The following is a 16,795-nucleotide window of genomic DNA, read 5'->3' as shown; positions in this document are numbered from 1 at the left end:
CCACAGCCTCTCAGAATAGCAGCAGTGTATACCCTTCTCACATCCTAAGCCAGGCTGTTTGTCTAAGGGTAGGCACCTGGGACCTGACGCCAAGGCCACCTACTAGTGATCCAGCAACCAAACACATATGTGGTCTTCGTTAAACAGGTAAGTCGCTCCAACCTACTCTTTCTGTTGAAATTTGTTGAGGCTCAGGCATGTTTCCAGGTGGTGACAGAAAGTGAAACTGGTAGGTCTTGTAGCCTGGTGGTCATTTGGTCATTTGCATGTCGATGAATAAACAAACAGAATTGGCCTTAAAGCAAACCAAGGAAATGAAGCCTCTCCTGCTGCCTCAGTTCCTGGCTCTCTTCCCGTCCTCAGCTCCAGGCCTGGGAGCTGGACTGTGCTCCCTACCTCGAGTACCTTGACCTACCTCTGAATCTTTACACTCAAAGTCCTTTTACTGAGAACTATTTTTGAGTTTCTCTTGCTAATTACCTAATGATATTTGAATAAAGCACTCAAAGGCAGACAGACCTGAGAGACTGTGATCTGTTTACAGAGCTATAGTTTGTTTGCTCTTGCCAAGTATAAAATATTTGAGTAGGGTTGAGGGAAAATCTTGGAGGAAAACTAATAGGGTTTGATTAGATATGGGATGTAAAGATAAGTAATTCTGAAGTTCCAAGCTTGGAAGCCCTAAAAAATGATGATAACATGGATATAAAGCTAGGGAAATAAGGGAAAAGGGGAAAAGAATTCGATTCAGATATGTGAGAAGATTTTGGAAACATAAATATCAAATGGTAAATTGGAGAAAGAGGCTGAAGAGACCTATGCTAACAGAGAGAGAGAGAGAGAGAGAGAGAGAGAGAGGATTCAGTGAAGAGGAGTTACAAATGAGACAAATAATAGTCCCAGATAGGGGTTAGGAAAACCAAAGGAGAAAATTTTTAAAGACAAATATAATAGTAATAGTAATAGTAATAGTAATTACTAATAATAGTAGTAATAGTAATTAACAGTATAATGGCAATAGTTTATAAAACACAGTCAACACATCATAGAAATGAGGATTATAGAAAAGCACAATACATATGCAACAGTCCTGTAAATCCTACCACTTTTGAAAAATTTTCAATGACCTTTACTATTGTTCCACAGATCTGGCTATGATAACATGGACATTATTTTGGATAGTAAAATCCGAGTTCGTGGGGATTTTCTCCATTGATAGCTGCTTTATTTAATACTCTATGTAATGCCATATGTACTTACCAAACATAGTTTGATTAATATGATGAAGAAGGTTTCTGTGCTAAAGTGATTCTAATAGACTTAAAATTAGAACGGGGTAATCATGGCCTTTGTGGCTATGGAAAGGGACATTGAAGTCTCCATGTTTAGAAATAACCTCTAACGAAGGCTGATCTCTGCACATCCTTCAAATCGTTATGGCTAATTTGGAGCTGCGTATTAAGGGAATTTGAATTTGAGGATTTCCCATGTGAAGCATAGTTTGAAATGGTGTGCTTAGCTAAAAATGTTCCTTTTATAGGAATGTTCATACTAGTGACGCGTTGCTAGTTTGGAAAGAGAATAAAGGACAAATGTTGCCATTCTTCCTGTGCTGCAGACTTAACCAACTAATTAAATCCACTTTGCTTTCTGAGCTTATGGTGACTTTGTGTAATTCAAACTGGAATCTTGTCACATCCAGAAGATCTGTCGTTGTCCAGGTTACCATGGCAGCTAAATTTTTCCTTTTTGTAAATTTATCCCCAGCCCTTGGCTTCAGTTAACCACATAAGCTGGTGTATTATTAGCTTAATGAAGGGACCTTTTCTGCAGGCTTCTTCCAATGCTGTCAGGTAGCTGTCCAACTAGCATGGTGTTGCTGTGTTTAGTATCTTATTCTCAGCATCCATCTGGAGCTCCCTTACAAAGCCGGTAGGGTGTGTGCCAGGGAACATCCTGCTGCTTCTGAGGAAAATTCATCTCCTTCTTCCTTAAATGTGACCCATGATATCATGTTATCACCACCCCCCTACACTCCAGCTCCTCTTGAGCCCACACTTTGAGGGGTGGCTTTGTCACCATCTAAACATTCATAGCTATTGTCTGTGCAGAGATTCATTTTTCATGTCTGTAGCTATAATGCAACATACTCTGGGATCAGTTTCAAATTCTAATGATTAACACATGTTTATTCATTCCAAATGGAGCTGCGGCTGCAGTCCCTGCTGCACACATGTTATTGAGTTTGGTTTTTGTTGTTGTTGTTGTTATTTTTCCTCCTTAGGTTGGTTCTTCATATGGATTAGAGGAAGCAATCGACAGTTAACTCTGGAAACTTTTGTCCTTTGCCTCAGTGGTATCTTTCTGCACCTGTCATTTACCCATCAGGTGTGTGCCCAGATCACTCTCTGGGTGCTGAAGTTCAGCTTTGTGTCCGGCATTGAGCTTCACTCTGTATCTGTACACATGCTCCCTCAGCACAGTGACAGCCCATTAATAACAAATTTACCCTCACAGACTCGAGGCAATGATGCACACTGGAGAAATATAGATGAGAAAAAAAGCAATCTTTGGCCAAGTTTAAAATATAGTAGGTGAACACTTAGTGACACAAAAGCAGACGTTCAAAATTGAGGTTAGAAAAATTAGGGATATCCTTTTTATTTAGCCAAAAAAGTCAAACATGAGTTGCTATTATCAGCTACTGCAGCTGGTGTTCACACTTCCTTGGGAGGCATCTCTGAGAGGCGTGGTCGAGTTTTGTGGCAAAGATGGGAAGCTACATAGCCATTACCTTCAGAATGACAACACTTTCAACTGTACTCAAGACCCAAGGAGAGAGGTGCATTAACCAATATGCAAAAACACAGATAATTTGGACCAAATTGTGATTTATGGAAGAATTACTTTTGATTACATTATTTTTCTCTCCTCTCTAAACTCTATCTTAAGCCCAATTTCTGAACTAAATTGACGTTTCTTCAAATGTATCCTAGCAGTGGAGGTTAAATAGCCACAAATTTATTTCATCCCTGAATTTACAGCTTTGTTATGCAAACTATATAAAAACCATAAAATGAAAGAGACTAAAAATAAAAAGGGAAAAACCAATAACAAATAAGCTGTTTCAGCTGACTCTTCCCTGCTCAAGATGAAATAAAGTAAGCATGGCACATAATAACCATTTGTATTTTTTCCAGCTTTAATAGTCTGTAAATAACTACAGAGAAGGGATATATGGATATCTTTATTTTTTCCTGACCTAAACATTTCTCTCTTGCTATTTACCTCTTCTGAACCTGTAGTCTCTCTGACAGAGTAATCAGTTTTAAGTCTTTAAAGAGAGTTAAACAGTGTTTGTAATTTTTAACCAGTACCTAACAAACCAGGAATGTAGTGTCAATGCCAGGCTGTTATCATTTCAATGTCCTCTTTTATTTATTCCATTTCTCATGTTCTGTGTTTGAGTCCAGACTCAGGGGAACTCTTGTTTTCACAGGACACATCTAATCACCTGGTGCCAGGTGGTCCCAGCCTGAAGTGCAAGCACAGCCATCAGCAAGTTTTCTGCCAGTGGATTCGTCCTCTTCATACTTTTCCAATTGGCTATAAATAGCATCACTTGTGAGGATTGTTGAAATAATTTGTTGCTATAATTATAGTGACATTTCTAGCATGTTATAATCATATAAGACTGCAAAAAAGAAGGATGCTATTTTGGAGTGTTTTTTTTTTTTTTTTTTTTTCCCTCAAATCAGTTTGTGTTTCATGGAAAGGAAGAAAAGATTAGGAATGCTACTTGTTTAGAGAAGGAATCAAGCATGTGATAATGGAGAACAATGACATACAGAAACCAAGAGTATGTACTTAAGAAGAAAGGCAGATAGATACTTTGAAATTGACTATGTTTTAATCATAAAGGAAAAAAAAAATCTCCAAAGTATAATTCCATACATATGAGCAAAGTGAAGACACGTGATATTATTCCAGCAGAGGGCCTTAGCCAAACTAAAGTCAACTTTAATTTTTCATAGACTTTTACATTTTTGATGACAACATCTTAGTGAAGAGTCACAAATGTTTGAAAAAGAAATATTTAGGATGGTTGTACTATAAGAATCTTTGAAAAAAACTGTATTTTGAGTTGACAAAATATTTCCATTGTTTCCAAATGTTCAGTCAACACCAATTAAATAAAATAAAGATCTATTGAGAAAACTGCTGGTGAACAATCACACTGAAGCCTGGACTACAGTTATGGGTGCTTTTAAAACATTTCTCAAGAGTCTGAAAGGGTATACACTAGCTACATAAGTAATATTGATTGACAAAATGATAAAGTGCCCAAGTTTTTATTTTATTTTTTTTTAATTTACGTATTCAGCTTTATTGAGTAATAATTGAAAGAAAGGATAATATATTTAAAGTATACCATGTGACATTTTGATATGTGTATGTATACATTGTAAAAGGTTTCAAACGATTGAGTTAACTAACACATTCATCACCTCACCTCGTGTATTTACCCGATTTTTTTTTTTTGATGAGAGCCCTTAAGTTCTACTTTCTTAGTAAATTTTAATTACACAATATAATCTTATCGATTATAGCCACTTTGTTATACATTAGATCCTCAGACCTTATTCATCTTAAAACTGAAAGTTTGTACCCCTTTACCAACCTCTCCCTATTTCTTCCACCTCTGCCTCCTGGCAACCAATATTCTACTCTCTGTTTCTATGAGTAAGACGTTTTGTTTTTGTTTTTGTTTTTGATTTTAGTTTTTTAGATTCTACATATAAGTGATACCATGCAATATTTGTCTTTGTCTTACTTATATCACTTAGCATAATGTTCTCCAGGTTCATCTATATTCTCACAAATGGTGAGATTTTCTTCTTTTTAAGGGCTGAATAATATTCCATCATCTGTATATACCACATCTTTAGCCATTCATCCATTGACAGACATATATAGGTTGTTTCTGTGTTTTGGCTACTATGGATAATGCTGCAGTGAACATTGGAGCATAGAAATATTTTCAAGATAATGATATATATCCAGATGCCTCTGGATATATATTCAGAAGTGGAATTGCTGGATCATATGGTAATTCTATTTTTAATTTCCTAGGAATCTCCATACTGTTTTCCATAGTGGTCATACCAGTTTACATTCCCACCAACAATACACAAGAATTTCCTTTTCTCCACATCTTGCCAACACTTGTAATCTTTTGTCTTGTCGATAATAACCATTCTGACTTACATTTCTGATTTACATTTCTCTCATGATTAATAATATTGAGAACCTTCTCATGAGCCTGTTGGCTAACTGTATGTCTTCTTTGGAAAAAGGTTTATGAAGATCTTCTGCCCATTTTTTTAATCAGGTTGTTTTTTTCCTATTAAGTTGTATGATTATTTGATATATTTTTGATATTAACCTCATCAGATATATGAATTGCAAATATTTTCACCCATCCCATAGGTTACCTTTTCATTTTGCTAATGATCTTCTTTGCTGTGTAGATGTTTTTTAGTTTGATGTAGTCCCGTGTTTAATTTTTACTTTTGTTGCCCTTTTCATCTGGAAAGGCAACAAAAGTAAAAATTAAACACGGGACTACATCAAACTAAAAAACATCTACACAGCAAAGACTAGGGACAGAGAACTTATCTGTTATGTTTTCTCTAGGAGTTTTACAGTTTTAGGTCTTAGGTTCAAGTCTTTAATTCATTTTGTGTTCATTTTTACGTATGATATAATATAGGGATCCAGTTTCACTTTTTGACATGTTGATATTCAGTTTTCTCAACACCATTTATTAAAAAGATTATTCTTTTTCTACTGTGTATTCTTAGTGCCCTTGTTAAATTGATTCCTAGGTATTTTATTCTTTTGATGCTGTTGTAATTGTGATTGTTTTCTTTATTACTGTTTGGTGCTTACTTGAGCCTGGGAGGTAGGGGCAAGGAGATATTTGTAGGAAATGTTTGGGCACCCATTTAAAAACTGCTTTTTTGTTTGATATGGTCCTGTGAATGCTGAGCCCCATTAGATATCATAGCTAAATAATTTGAAAGATCATCTCTTGGGCGGCAGCCACAAAAGTTGGGATATAGATGTGTGGACAAACTCCTTCCAAAGAAAAGCTAGAGACTTGGTTTCACTGTTGGAACAAGCCAGAGAGAGGATGCAGGGGAAGTGCCCACAAGGTACATTGGGCTTCTGTGAGGAACGCAGTCAACACCTAGACGCAGGCTGATTAAAACCTGGGCCCTTAGGCAGCAGCTGGGAAAGTACCAAATATCTCCCAGGGAGAAACTGGGGGATGGGCATTTTTGCTTGTGTTCTCTGGGCTGAGCCTAGGGTATAGCCATGAGGAGTGCTCGCAAGCCCATTTAACGACTGCTTCTTTGTTTGCTATAGTCCTGTAGGATTCGTGAATGCAAGCCCTGTTAGATCTCAGAGATAGGTGATTTGTGACATTGTCCCTTGGATGGAGTACTTTATGTGTGGTTCAAACCCTTTGCTTTTCAGGAAGAAGCTTGAAATTAAGAGTTCCCTCCCGATTGTATGTCACTGTGCCCAAGAGGTGTGGTTTATGGGAAAAGTGTTTCTCAGCCTTTGTTACCCATTTTGAGGTGGGTGTTGTCTCTGTAGTTTAATGTGTAGGAACCACTCATCTAGTTTTGGATTTCTCTCGAAGGGAATTGTTGCATGTGCAGCTGTATATTTGGTGTATCTGTGAGAGGAGGGAAAATCAGGAGCACCTTATGTTGCTGTCTTGTGATATCAGTCCTGTCAATGTTTATTTTTAGATGCAACTCCTCTTGTGAGTGAGAATGCTGGACCTATTCTTTTGACCTGACCAATGACACTGAACAGCAAAATGGGAATTGGCACTGGCTCCTTTGTCAGCACTGATCAGGGTTATAATTTACTTATCTGTGTGATCTTTCCCTCACATGTCTGTATGGCCCAGGAAGGCGGAGATCCTGTCTGGTTTGCAGCAGTCTTATTCCCAGTTCTTGGCCAAGGGCTTGACGTGTTGTAAGCTGACAGACTGTGGGTCAACATGAGTTTAAAGAATTAATGATGAAACAGGAAATTTCAGACTAATTCGAGTCTGCGATTGTTAAGTTTTATAAATTTAGAAGAGTGTTTCACTTCTTGTAGCCTCAAATTCTTTATTTTCAAAATGGTTGGCTAGGCTGGGAAGTTCTCCAAGGTCCCCAGCCTTAAATCTTATATATGAATATATGGTGGACACCTCAGGGCCCTTCCACCACCTTTCTTTCTGGGAACCGTTTGCTCAGGCCCCAGCTCCATCTCACTCTACAACACCACCTCCCTTATACATTGCCACTTAGTTCAGGGTTGGACTCTGGAATCTAGTTGGAATGACCACATTCTCTTTTCTAGGTATTTGCCATTAAGCCTGTCAAACAGAATCTGCTATGGCTGTGCTGTGGCCTGTGAATTTGGGAACTTTGGGATGGTTGCTTCCTGCCAGTGTGATAAGTCAGGCAAAGGCAGTCAGAACATGGAGAGAGAAGAAAGAAGCAATCTGCAGAGCAGAGAAGGCATGGCGAGTGGAGCTCTGGCAGCCCTCAGTCTCTTGCTGGAGCTCATGGCTTTCCTGACCTTGGGTTTGATAGAATGGCTTGTGTACTGATAGTAGATTCCCACCCACCCCCCTTTTGGGATGAAAAGTAGTTCTAATTAGTTTTGTTATTTGTATCCAGAGGCCTAGCTCATACGTGTGCGCGCGCGCGTGCGTGTGTGTGTGTGTGTGCACATTCTTCTCAATAATTAAAGCTAGTTTAATTGGTTATTCAGCTGAAGTCTATTAGCTTCTTCAAATCCTCATTTATATAAGCCTATACCCAGTATTTATCAGGGCCTGTGAAGCACTGGCTCTCTCTGGGATTTCTACACAGCAGAAATCCCATAAAACTAGGAAAGAGAACAGCCTGTAACCTGGGATGAGCAAGTAGACTATTTATCAGCATTACTTCTTAACAGATCGGTCTCATCCTATTTATTGACCTTTGTGGTCAGCCCCTGCACACCTGACTGTGATTCTTAGCCCTGTCTGCATACTTCTTCAGGCTTCCCAGACCCTGGGCAAGAGTCACCTCCCTGATACATGCCTGTGCAAACCTGTGTCCATCCTTGGTCTCCTCTGAATTACCCTATCTTGTCACACGCACCTGATTTTATATGTTCTTTCTTGATCTTAATGAGAAATGAAGAATTTGATTATGAGTTATCTAATTCCATTATTTCTCAGAAATTTGAGTGTGGAGAAGTAGTGCCATGGAAAGGAGGAAGTCAGAAGACTTGAGTTCTACAGGTAACTGTGCGATCTTAAACAAATCTCTTTTCTTCCTTGCTTATAAGATTAGTCAACTACAGGATTTGAGGGATACTCCCACCCTATCCCCATCCCCAGGGTCTATTTCAACACTGCCTTACATGGTACTAGTATCAATTTCTAAGATCCTACTACTCACTTCCTTACATCTTCCAGGACTTCCAGGGTAGGCGTCTAATTTGTGGGTGAATCTTGTTCACTATTGATATCTCAGTTTCATTGTAGATGTTTAAAAGTTTTAACTAAATGATCTTTTTTTAAAGAAAGGAGCTCCCAACAGACAGAGGGAAGTCAGGGGATGTGAGGAGCAGTGCTTTTTGACCTGGAAGGTCCTGGGGCATCCAGGTCATTCCCTACACACTGGTATTGTTTGCCCACATTCTCCCCTCACCCTCTCCATCTCCTTCCTTGATCAGCACAGTCACCAGCCCTGGTTGTTTTTTTGCCTTAACTTTATGTTAAGCTTTCAATGTTTCTTCTAGACCAGGATGTTTTTGTCTGACAAATAAGAAGCTTTTTCCTTTTGCTTGCCTTATGTTCTAAGCTTGCAAGAGACTGGAACCCTTGAAATATTTTTAATAATAATTTTCTCTTATTGTCACCATCACAGCCCTCCATTTGTTCTGTGAATGATGGCACCTGAGCAGTAGCAGTGAAACCAGACTCTGGAGTGGCTGGCCTTGGGACTTCAAGATGCTTGGGACATGAAGACGCTGAAGGGTTTGTCTCATAATCTATGTTGGTGCCTTACTAGGAACCAGCTTAGCCACTTTGACCCAAACCCTTCTCTCCACATGACAGCCATCACACATTAGTCATATTCAGTAGTTTAGCTTCCCAAGCATGGCTGCCCTGCAGTTCTGATGCCACTAAACTTGTCCAACATTTTGGAATTCTTTTATTACCACCATCATACTGGGACGGATTTTGAATGATAATGATGCTTAAGATATCCAACCAAACTTTTTTTTATAGGTTTACTGGTGTTTTATCATGTCACTATCGGCCTCTTGCAACCCCTTGCTCTTGTCGGTCTCCTCCGAGTTTCTCAACTTTTCTTCCCTCAGAGCTGAGACCATATTGAAGGAGAGACCGAAAATGCAATAACTCACCAAGTGGAAAAGAGAAGATTTTCTTGTAACTATTAGTTCGCAAAAAAAAGAAAAAAGAAAAAAAAGAGAGAGATAATATAGGTTCATGCAGTGCCAATGATCTAGATAACAGCCAAGAAAAGGCAACTTTATTGCTTTCTTGCAAATAAGACAAAAACAATATTTAATCAGGTTTCCACTGCATTCATAATGGAGCATTTTATGATCTTCTAAGGAGAAGTCTGATGAAATGCAAAACTTATGCTTTGGATAAAAATGCCAATCTTTGTTAAAATCCTTAAATTCGTTTGTCACACCTTCTTTCCAAATTCCAAACTAATTTCTTTGGGGCTAAGAACTCTTCTAATTTGTTTGTTTGTTTTGTAACATAAAGGCCATGGAAATTATACTTAAAGTGGCCATTGGTTTGCACTGGGTGTTCTTGGCCTTTTATTTCCTACATAATTTTAACTGTGGTTTTGGGGGACTGATTCATTTAGTCTTGGCAGTTACTGAATATTCTTGTCCTTTGCAGCTATAGAGATGCCTCAAGTTGGCAGGAGGGAAAAGGAAGTCTTTATGCTGTTGCATACCAAATTTGGCCTCTATTATGGCACTGAAGGAATGTTTTTTGTAATGACATTGAGAACAGCCAAAAGAACTTCCCAAAGACCTTCTGACATTGATAGAGAGAACTTATCATGGAGTCACTGATGGTCAAGCAGGTAGGCAGGGAAGCTAATTTTGAAGGAGTAGTGATTTCAGTTATATTGTTCAGCTTAGGCAATATGTTTTACAAGACAATTGAAGTAAAAAGGAAAGCCTGATGTGGCCAACGCCTTGTTGGAAGAATTGGTATGAGGAAGATTATCCTTTTGACTACTTCCAATGTTGGGGCAGTGCCAGACAAAAGGAGACATCCATGTGGCTAGATAAAAGTCATCACAGCTACATGACCTTTACAAACACTCATATACTAAATAGTCTTCCACTACTATTGTCTACAACTGAGAGCTGATGATACACTCAACAAAAAGATTCTCTCCAGAGTCACAAGTATGGTGACCACCGTGTGGACCCACAGTGTAGGAGAGGATACTGAACTGGAGTGGATTTGCAGAGTGGAAAGCAGTAGTCCATTTTGGGCTTTCCTCTAAGGAAACAAGAGAGATTCCTGAAACAGTAGATGAAGCTAGATGGCAGGAAAAGAAGGCTTAAGTAAGAGAGTTTAAAGAAAATTTGAAGTTTGGCTCAACCGGGCCAGTACATGGGGACCCTTGCCAGAAACAGGAGAGGGAGAGGGGAAAGCGATGTTAGAGCATGGAGTTCTTTTGGAATTATGACTTGAGGACTCTGTACCTGCCCCTCCACCACTGGTCTGAGCCCACCCCTCAGTGCTTGTGGCTCTTCTACTTCATTCTGATGGCTTGGCTCGACTGTGACCTGGATGAGACAGGGTATATGGGAGGGAGTAGTGGAGAGCCTAGTGATAACACTGGCATTTGCATTCTTTTGGGTGGAGCACAAAGCCAGATAGGAAGTCTTAACTTCTAGTCTTTCACTGTCTGAAAAGCTGACTTATAGCAGAGTGAACCCAAAGATATCCTCAGTTTTCCCAGCATAAATAAATGCGGCGGTTTCACAAGGGTGTGAGAGCAGAGAGCAATAACAGTACCAGGGAGTGGGCGTGTGTATGCGTGTAAAGAAAGTTTGGAAAATATCCATGGCATCACAAGCTTTACTCTCAGAAAATGGTCATCGTGTTTGTTGTGTTGCCAGTTAGACCTGTGTGTATGGATAAGATATGACAAACATGGAAAAGATACAGTTTATTTGATTTTCTGTTTTGTTTACAAAAGAGAAAGAAACAAGGAAATAAAAATCATGAAGAGGGAGGACAGCTTGCCCTGTCATACCCACATGTCGACCAAAAGGGTTTTGTGTGCTTTTAAACCCAGCTATTTTTGAAATTTAGTGAGAAAAAGAAATACTAAACTCTTTTTCTGGCATGTTAAATAATGATAATATATGCTTTAAAAACTCATTATAACTATTAACATGAATAACTAGTGATTTAGAATTTGAGTTAAATCGTTAGGCTGCTACATTTGTGCTCTTTGGGTGTTTGAATATAATTATTTGAGGATTAAGCTGAGAGACATAGATCAGTACCAGAAATAAATAGCAGGTTTGCTTGCAAAGCCAAAATTAAAATGGAGAAATGAGAATTCTTAGAGAAAATGTCTGTGAATGAATGAATGAATAAAAAGTAAGATATTCCACACCTTAATTACAGGAAGATTTCAGGAAAGACATTGATTGGAGTTTTCAAGAAGATGAGAGAGTAATATATGACTTTAAGAAAACAGTTTTGCTTTGTCTTTTGTGGTCTCTCGGATTAAAGAAGGATTAAATATGGAGGCAAAATTTATATTTTTATTATTTAGTAACCTTGTTCATTTAGACAAAAAGCGATGACAGACTTTCTTAGAATAGAGTATATAGGACCTATTTAAACATTATACCAAATAGCAATTATGTATCAAATTGAGATGAACCCTCTGCATCATGCTTATTTCTTAACAGACAAATTCCTAGTAGTTTTTACTATACCTAGAAAAAAAAGAGAAGGAATTTATCATCAAAGCTAAGCAAACCAGTAGCCACGTGCCTCACTGTCAAGGTAACCTTGGATTTGGGGGTGTTGAATATACTTAGGATCAGATGACTACATATATTTTTGAAAAAAAGAAAATCCTTTTAATTAAAATTTTTACAGTGTAAATAGACCCTGAAGGCTGATTTTAATGTCTTTTTGTTAAGGATTTCATTGATGTATGAGTTTAGGGTATTTTTGGCTGAAAGTACTATCTGTTGAGATGTTAGTGAAATATCAAGCAAGGTGAACAAAATAGCCAACTCACAAACAGTATTCTGAAGGTCTCACAAAAATGAAATCATCAAAAAGAAACTGTGAAATGCGACGCGGGACAGAATGCAGGAGACATTTTCAAAGGCTTTGCTGCCTTTGGACTCGCAGACCACCAAAAGTTTAGCAAGATTCTGATGTATGGAAACCAGGGAAGTTTCTGGGCTCACTCGTCCCTGGAAAACTAAAAAGCCAACAAAAATTCAAACCATCAAACCATTTTATAATATAAAAAAGAATCCAATCTATGCATGTTTGTAATTTCCATAAATTAGCCTTGTAGGCCAGCATGGTGTTTCGTAACATTGTTGAGCAGTGCATCATACAAATGAGACAAGAGCTGTAGCCAAGAACCATTTTAAGGAAAATTACAGATCCTCTGCCCTTTCTTGCACTCTGAGCTCAGATCTTCTCTGTCTGACTGGAATCACAAAGAGCAAACTGAACATTTTACCCCAAATATTATTGTAAATTAGTGGCAGAAAGGTCCTTTTCAAAAGACAGGTCTTGTGGCGGGTGAACATGGGCTGGTGGGGGAAGGCTGGTCTCTCACGCAGCCTCCAGACAGAACAGTCGCCAGGACCGGGCTCTGAAGCAGTGGGCCGGATTTGCAAATCGTGTCTCACAGGGACAGGAGATACAATTAGGGAGATCAATGCATGAAAACAGCACCTGGAGCGGCTGCAGTGGGAATGCCAACGTGTGCTGAAGGTTCAAGAGCCATTCTGACATGGTTGTTAGGTTCAGTGAAATGTGACTTTTTTAATGCTGCCGCTTCCAGAACCCTCAGTTTCAATAAATTAAAAAAAAAAAAAGTCACCTCCTTCTCTGATCCCTCTTCCTCTCCCTTATGCTCATTCCCACACACCTGCTTTTGCAGCCGCCACTGGCCCTGCCTGGACTGCCTGTTCTTCGTGCCTTGCACCCAGAGTAACAATTCACAGTACACTGTATGCAAGCTTTTTGCTTGGAATTTATGGAATTTAAGGATCTTAAGACCCAGGCACTTCCCTCAAGGGGTTGAAAATCTCCACAGAATGAAAAGAACCAAAAGTATAACAGATAACCAAAAATGTGTGTGGGGGAAGGATGTAGGATTTCAGAGGAGAGAGCTCGTCCCCTGGGAAGTCACACGGCCTTCACTGATGGGGGTCCAACTGGGACCCAGAAACCAGCAAGATTCAGGTAGGTAAGATTGGATGGGGCCAGGGCATGGGCAGGCCTTTCCAGCAGGAACTCAGCATGACATAGGTAGGCAGGCAGGAGGAAGGAAAGGTATGTAGAGATGTCACTGGGAATGTTCAGATGCTCAGAGCAGGGACAAAATTACTTGTGGGACTAAAGTACTGCAACTTTATATTTTGCTAGTAACCCCGGACAGAAAAAGGAGATACTTGGTGAAGGGCTATTTTATGGATAATACGCAGGGACCAGTACAAACTGTAAATGTGGGGACTTTTGGTAAAAATCTGTAGAAAAATATTCATCGATTTCCTAAAATAGAAAGCTATTTTTTTCCCGATGGTCTCTCCCTCTCCACCAATCATTGTTTTTTTGTTTGCTATTTAATAGCATGCTTCTTTGGGCACAAGATGCACTCAGGGAATATGCAGTGCTCCATGGGTGCCTGTGGACCCCATCCCACAATGTGGCGGGGCTTCACCCTCCAGCTGCTGGGTTCTCCCTCCTGAAAACTTCTGGACCAATGTGTTTTGCTCTGGTAGGTGTTGAGAAAATCAGCCAGGCATCTTATTCCCACTGTCTGCTGATCCAACTCATGGCTGATGGTTGACTTCAGGGCATTGCTCCTAGATGTGCTTGGTTGGGTGGGTGAGAGGCTCACCTCTGTCAAGTTGCCCACCGAATGACCTGTGGCATTTATAGCTCAGTTATGGGAGGATCAGCCATGGTTCCCCCTCAAATCCTGCAGGCACCTTTGCCCAACCCCTAGCCATCCTCAAGCTGGCCTGTGCATATCCCCTGATGGGAGTTGAGGGTAGAAGCTGGCGGGGGTGGTGGTGTGGAAAACCCAGGTGGAACCCCGGGAACCAAGGTACAGGGATCTAGGAATCCACAAGGTAGACAGAAGGCTGCAGGCAGATAGGTCCCAAGTCCCAGTGCACACTGGACACTGAGGCTTCACCGGGGGGCAGAGAAGTCTGTGAGGGGTCAGGGCCCTGGCACAGGTGGCCCAGGTCTGACACAATAGAGTGAGAAAAGAAGAACCTATCTTGACCTATCTTGGACCATATAGCAAAAGTTGTGGGTTGAGGGTAATGTAGCAAAAAGACAGAAATTGCCTGTATCTGTTACCTTGAGAGGTTTTCACCCTTTTTCTGGACAGCTTATATTTGGACTGTGTAACAAAAAATAAATTAATTTCTCTATTATTTAAGTCACTGATATTTTGGTTTTCTCTACTCCTATAACTTTACTTATATCATAAAAATAATATACTTGTACATGTTTATAAATGAGTTTAAAAATATTTACTTCTAGAATTGTGAGAATTGAGCCCTCCCTAATGCATAAAAAGCACCAAGACCAATAGCTAACATATGGTAAGTATTCAATGTTTGCTGTATACATTATGATTATGGATAATTGCCAAGGGACAGTGTATGCGTGAGAGAAGGGATAGAGGGAGGTGCATTTTAGCTCCCTTGTAAGTAGATAGATGTTAAAGGATTTGAACTTCATTCTTTAGGTAGAGGCTCATTACAGTTAGTAATGTAAAAATTAACAATATGCTCATGCATTTTGATGCAAATGTAAAGTTTAATATTTATTGAGCATCTACTTGAAAATATTGGGTAAACAAAGATAATAAATCAAGGTCTTCGCCCTTAAGTTGCTTGCCTAATGCAGTTATTATATAGTATACTGCCTAAAAGCTTAGACTCTAGTTCCGGGTTGCCTGAGTTTGAATCCCAGTTCTACTATTTACTAGTTGGTGACTTTGGCAAATTATTTCACCATTATTTAACTGAGTTTCAGTGTCTGTAAAAAATATATAGTAATAACACCTGCTTTAGGGTTTTTGGGAGGCATAAATGAGCTAATATTTGCAAAATGCATGAAACAATGCCCGACAATGAGTAAGTGCTCAGTTTATGTTAGCTATTATATCAGTTAACTGTTGCTGCATGATAAACCCCCCCCCAAACTTGGTAGCTTAAAACAACAAACATTTACAGTTGGCCATCTGTATCCAAGGGTTCCACATCCACAGATTCAACCATCCACAGATATGTATTTTCAATTCAGAACCCCTTGATGTGGAGGGCTGACAAAGGGACCTGAGCATATGCAGATTTTGATATGTATGGGCAGGGGGTTCCTGCACCAGCCCTCCTTGGATACCAAGGGATAACTGTCTTTAGTTCACAATTTTTCAGGCTGCCAATTTAGATTAGACTCAGTTGTGTGGTTCATCCAGTCTTGGATGTGCTCTTTTACGCATCTGCAGTCAGCTACTGGTTGGCCAGGTGGCTCTGCTTCTGGGGGTTGGTAAATTTCTAGTTGCTGGCAATTAAGCCATTGACTCTCATACTCTAAGAGGTTCATCAAGCTTGTTCTCATGATAGAAGCAGGATTCTAAGAAGTATGAAAGTTTTCGAAACCTAGCAACAGACATGGCATAATATTACTCCCCCCACCCATATTCCATTGGTCAAAACAAATAGCAAGTTCCGCTAGATCCAAGAGGAATAGTCTCTATTTCTTGATGGGAGAAGCAGCAAATTCACATCGCAAAGAGTGTGAGTACAGAAATGCTATTAATTGGGGCTATCAGACTGCCTCCCCATCCCAATTATTTATATCCCTCCTATGTGCAAAATATAGTCATATCCTTATAAGACCTACAAAATCTCATACAATCATGGCATCGAACTCAATATCAGTTCTGCATGTGGCTCTTTAAATATAGCACATTGAGATCTGGAGGTCTATGAAATAGAGAGATAGGTTACTTACCCCCAGAGGTCCAACATATAATGGCACAGGGGCAGGACCACTGCAATAAATACTCCTATTCAAAAAAGAGAAAGAATAGAAGACTCCAGCACCAACTGATTCATAGCAATTCTGAAATCTCACTGGGTAAATGTTCCTGGGTCCCCCAGCTTTGGGAGTGGGGAGTATTCCTTGAATAGATCTTGGTTCTGGTCCTTATGAGTGTTCCTTATCCATTCTCTGGGCTTCTGCTTCTGCCCTCTGAGATGTTTTTCTTTTTCCATCACACCTCTCAGCTACATATAAAGAAATAGCCCATGTTGGCAAGATAACTGGCTTTCGTAACCTGCTTCTGCCTATAGAGAGCAAGATGCTCAGGGACCTTTGTGTATTTTTAAACAATCTCAGTTTCTTTTAGTCCAGATGGTAACACTT

At 39.6% G+C, this 16,795-nt stretch overlaps 1 long non-coding RNA gene across 1 annotated transcript; it reads left to right on the top strand.

Moving 5' to 3' along the window:
• The first annotated feature begins 29 nt into the window (after positions 1-29).
• Positions 30-15,209, top strand: LOC107499297. The gene is made up of 3 exons (XR_001594226.2): positions 30-147; positions 8,300-8,362; positions 8,994-15,209. It is a non-coding gene; the product is annotated as an uncharacterized LOC107499297 (long non-coding RNA).
• Positions 15,210-16,795: the final 1,586 nt, after the last annotated feature.

This window comes from Rousettus aegyptiacus, unplaced genomic scaffold (assembly GCF_014176215.1).
Source record: "Rousettus aegyptiacus isolate mRouAeg1 unplaced genomic scaffold, mRouAeg1.p scaffold_m13_p_10, whole genome shotgun sequence".
NCBI classification, from domain to species: domain Eukaryota; kingdom Metazoa; phylum Chordata; class Mammalia; order Chiroptera; family Pteropodidae; genus Rousettus; species Rousettus aegyptiacus.
This window is presented reverse-complemented; position numbering and strand designations above follow the sequence as displayed.